Below are 4,370 nucleotides of genomic sequence, written 5' to 3'. Positions count from 1 at the left end.
GAAATTTGGGCTAATCTAATGCATTGACTTTAGGGCTTTTTGCAACCTTTAATAGGCTTGTGTGCAAGATGAAGAGGAGGCAGAGTATGCAGCTAAATGCATTTGGTCACACTGTTCTCTTTCCCTCCCTTGTTTTTAGTGGGTGGTCTGGGTCTATACATACACCACTTGGTGACTTATGTATATGGTTCACTCTACAGAGAAGGTTTGAGTCTTTTTAGGTTTCTTATTCTTGAAAATATTCCACATGGCGAAGATTTCTACATGTCTGGCATTTCAGAACTTTGTTGGTGGTTCCTGCAGAGCAATGAGGAAAGGACAGGGAGAAGGGCTTCACTTGGGGTGGGAGGAGGTTTGACAGTTTTAGCCACATAGGAAGAGGCTGTACAACTTAAGAACCTGATGTGTGGCAGCCAGCTCCTTTGGTGGTTAACATTCTAGCTAAGGGATATAGAAGAGCAAGTTGGGAGACACAAGACTCTTGCAGAGAAACACAGGAAAAATAGGCAGGTCAAATAAGAGGAAAGCCAGCCTGATACACCATGTTCCTCCATTCCCATTCAGATGGACCCTTTGTGACCTACTTGGCTCCTTTGGCTCCCACACAGGCTACTGTTCTGCAGGAGTACAGGAACATTAGTTGGGCTTTACAGCCAAGCAGATTTGCACTAAAAACCTCACAGGCATATTCGATTCTCAATTTGTGACTTGGGGTAGTGTTCTAGGAGTTGTATCGAGTCTCCAGTGATCAGAACTTTTGTAAGGGTTCAGTGAGAACTGTGGCTAAGGCCAGTGCCTTCCTTCTCCTGTTGAGGGGCCCAGGGTACAACCTCAGCTTCATGTAGTCTCCCTTACTTGGCCTTCAGTTCCTTTTTATCAACCACGGACTTTGTTTTATTTCCCCTTCGTGCTTTCTGTTGTTGCCCCCTGCTCCTCCAAATCTCTGCCTTTCTCTCTCTTGGGCGCAGGGCTGATTTTTATGGTCCTGATCGGCTCCTTTGTTCACACTTGGGATCTGCTGGAAACTGAGAGCACGGAGCAGCTCCCATGCAGTAGGGTGCACATCCAAAAAGCTTTCTCCTACACAGGAGGGCAGCCGGATGCCCCTCTGGAGATCTGTGCCTACTGTGCTGGAAGATCTATTTGCTCTATGGCATTGTATTCTGGCAAATCAATCAAAGGAGGAATTTGTACACTGGGTAAATTTTTAATGGCATTTTTTGGCCACTTGAAGATATTTTCTGTACACTCTCTTCCAGCATGTGAATTAAAGCTTCTTTTTGGTCATCATGTTTCTTAATGTTCTCTGTCTGTTACATATGAGTGGTGAGTAAGCTGAAGGCCTGAAGTAGCTGTCAGCTCTGGAATTCTGGACAGATGATTTTAATCTGTCTGAGTGAACAACAATTATTTAGGAGCATTGCTGTGAAACTAACCTTGGAGAACACTGTGCTTTAAAAATATTGAATTGAGTAAAATTTGAAGATTTATTATTTTCCCTCTGATTTATAACTATAATATGTGCTCAGAGTAAAAACTAGAAATACAGAAATGAGAACTACCATCAAAATTAAATTTGAGTGTATTTTCTAAGCCCATCTGACTTTTCCTCTATATACCCCCCATAAACCAATCCCCACGCCCTGCAATCGACTAGTGATTAGGGTGCACAAAGGGGTTAGTTTTTTCTTTAAAATTTTAATATATTAATTTATTTATTATGTGTGTGCACATGTGTCCATTTGCATTTGAACATGTTTTGAGGCCACTGTGTGGCGGTCAGAGGATAAACTGTAGGGCTCTCTTCTTTCCTTCTACTCTTTGGGTAAAACCCAGTTCATCAGGTTTAGGAACAGGCACCTACTGTCTTTATTTATATTAAAGACAGTCTCATATGTGCCAGGCTGTCCTGGAATCCCTCGTCTAGCTTCACCTCTCCAGTGCTGGAATTAGAGTCCTGATCCACCACACCTGCTTATGCAGTGCTGACAATCATATGCAGGACACAGGACTTCTCACACACCTCAACTGCTCCTTGGATTTTAATGGTTTTTACTTCTTCTTTAGTGCCACATTTATTGTTGTGGCTAGAAGAATATTCATGAATAGCAGTTAAAAGGGGCTCTTACAATCTTTCTGCCTCCTTTTCTACCATGTCCCTTGAGCCTCAGATGTGGGGGGTTGTATGGTAGATGTACCAACTGCGGATGGACACTGTATAAACAGTTGTTCTCTGCATTTTGTTTGATCATGAAATCGTATACATACAACTAATGTTAAGCAGACTCAGTAGGTTATATTTACATATTTATGCATTTATGTGTGTATGTAAGACAATAATAATTAAGGAAAAAGAGGCCATGAGTTTGAAAGGGAGTGAGAGGAGGGTGTTAGAGGGTGTGGAAAGATGTATGGAGGAGAGAAATGATGTTATTGGGGTTTAATGAAAGCAAATAGTGAGACCATTAAAAATTTAAAGATATTCTTCAATCTTAATTCTCATATGATGAAATATATTTATTTTGATAAGCTTCTCAAAAGCTTCACCATGGTTTTCATTGCATAATTTGATTACTATTCTATTGAAATGCAAATAATTTAGTAAGTTTTGTGACCATTTATGAGATTCTGTGATTTAAGCTTTCTTTTAATTTTACAGAAAACCTTAATAATTCTCCTCACAGTTTCTCAACATTTCTAAATTAATTGAATATTAGATGCTTTATCTAATAATCTGTATCTATTAATGATATTTTCCTCCACATTGAATTATCAATATTTCCTGGTGTAGTTTTCTTTTAATACTGTAATTATCCAATTTTCTGAAAGTTGTGTTCTTTTTTTTTGGTTGATTTTGGAAAGTAATGAAATATGTATGATTACATCCAGTACATAGCACATATATGTTTATTATACTTTCTTTTCTTTTTAAAAATTTTTCTTAGTTTTTTTGTTATTAATCATTTTATTATTTTATATTTCAAGCAATATCCCCCGTCCTGATTATCCCTCCACAAGCCTACCTTTCTTCCCCTCTCTTCCCTCTCCCCTTTACCATTATGAGGGTGGTCCTGCTCCACCCACTCACCTACTCCTGCCTCACCCCTCTAGCATCCCCCTACCTTGTTGCATCAAGCAAAAATATGGGGTGCTTCATGAATTTGCATGTCATCCTTGCACAAGGCCATGCTAATCTTCTCTGTATTGTTCCAATTTTAGTATATGTGCTGCCGAAGCAAGCACTTCTTACTGTGCTAATCAGTAGTTCCCAAATAGTGGTAAAGTAATGGTAGCCTTGGCAGGCATTCTTTTCATGCTCATGAATTTAATGGAAATGCCTCTAAATGAATCATGAAGAATAATCCCTGGTGTTGGTTTGTGGCGTGTGGATTTTTGTTATAGCAAAAGTGTCTGATTTAAATTCTGGTTTTGCTAATAGGGTCTACTTCTTACTAGGAATAGGGTGTTGATTTAATCAAATCAGGTAATAATACTACTTTTTTCTTTCCCTACGTTCTTTAAGTACTACAGCATCTTAATGGACTTACAAATACTAAATGTTCCTCATGTACATGGATTATTTTGGACATAGTCACGTTGTATATTTATTTGAATATATTATACCTTCAGTTTTACAAATAATCATAGTCACACTTATAATTCTTTTGCTTTATGTTTTTCTCAGAAATTTAAATGCAAAATTTTATTTATTGATTGATTGATTGATTATGTATGTATTTGTGTGTGCAAGTGCCACAGTGCTTGACTAGAGGTCAGAGGTCAACTTGTGGGAAGTGGTTGTCTCCTTCAACCGTGTCGGTCCTAGGGACTAAACTCACATCATCAGGACTAAAGGCAAATGACTTCACTCAGTGAGCCATCTTGTCAGCAAAGCACTTTTTTTTTTCTTGAAAGAGTGAAGAACTTTTCTTTAAAATATTTATGCTCAACATTGTTTGGGAGCATACTTTCCATTTCTTTCAGATTTCTGAATGCATATAAATGTGCTTTGAAGAACTTCAGCTCTGTTAAAGGGTCTCTGCTTGATTCTTTTTTTTCCCTTTCTCTCTGTTTTTAATATTGTGACTGTGTGCTTTCTTATTCATTTTTAAAAGTATTTCTGATACTCTGTAAATGTTTCCAGAGCAAAGAGTTGACCTCATCTGGCTTTTATGAACTTTTACCATGTTGCTATGTATGCGGTTTATCTGTTTCCAGTTAGGTAGGCTTAAAGACAAATTTCTGGTTTTAACAAAAGTAATTCCTAACAATAGAAAAATAGATAAGTAAGACTTCCACAAAATCAGCTTAGATGGAAGTGGATCCTAATAACTCAAGCCTGAGTAAATAATATCAAAAACTCAACTGAG

The 4,370-nt window shown here is 38.0% G+C and overlaps 1 non-coding gene across 1 annotated transcript; it reads right to left on the bottom strand.

Annotated features, from left to right (window-relative positions):
• Window positions 1–3,137: 3,137 nt before the first annotated feature.
• Window positions 3,138–3,243, bottom strand: LOC115029370. The gene has a single exon (XR_003834922.1). It is a non-coding gene; the product is annotated as a U6 spliceosomal RNA (small nuclear RNA).
• Between the last annotated feature and the right edge of the window lie 1,127 nt (window positions 3,244–4,370).

This window comes from Mus caroli, chromosome 14, assembly GCF_900094665.2.
Source record: "Mus caroli chromosome 14, CAROLI_EIJ_v1.1, whole genome shotgun sequence".
In the NCBI taxonomy this organism is placed as follows: Eukaryota; Metazoa; Chordata; class Mammalia; order Rodentia; family Muridae; genus Mus; species Mus caroli.
Note: the sequence above shows the minus strand (reverse complement) of the source record. Positions and strands in the feature narration are given on the sequence as shown.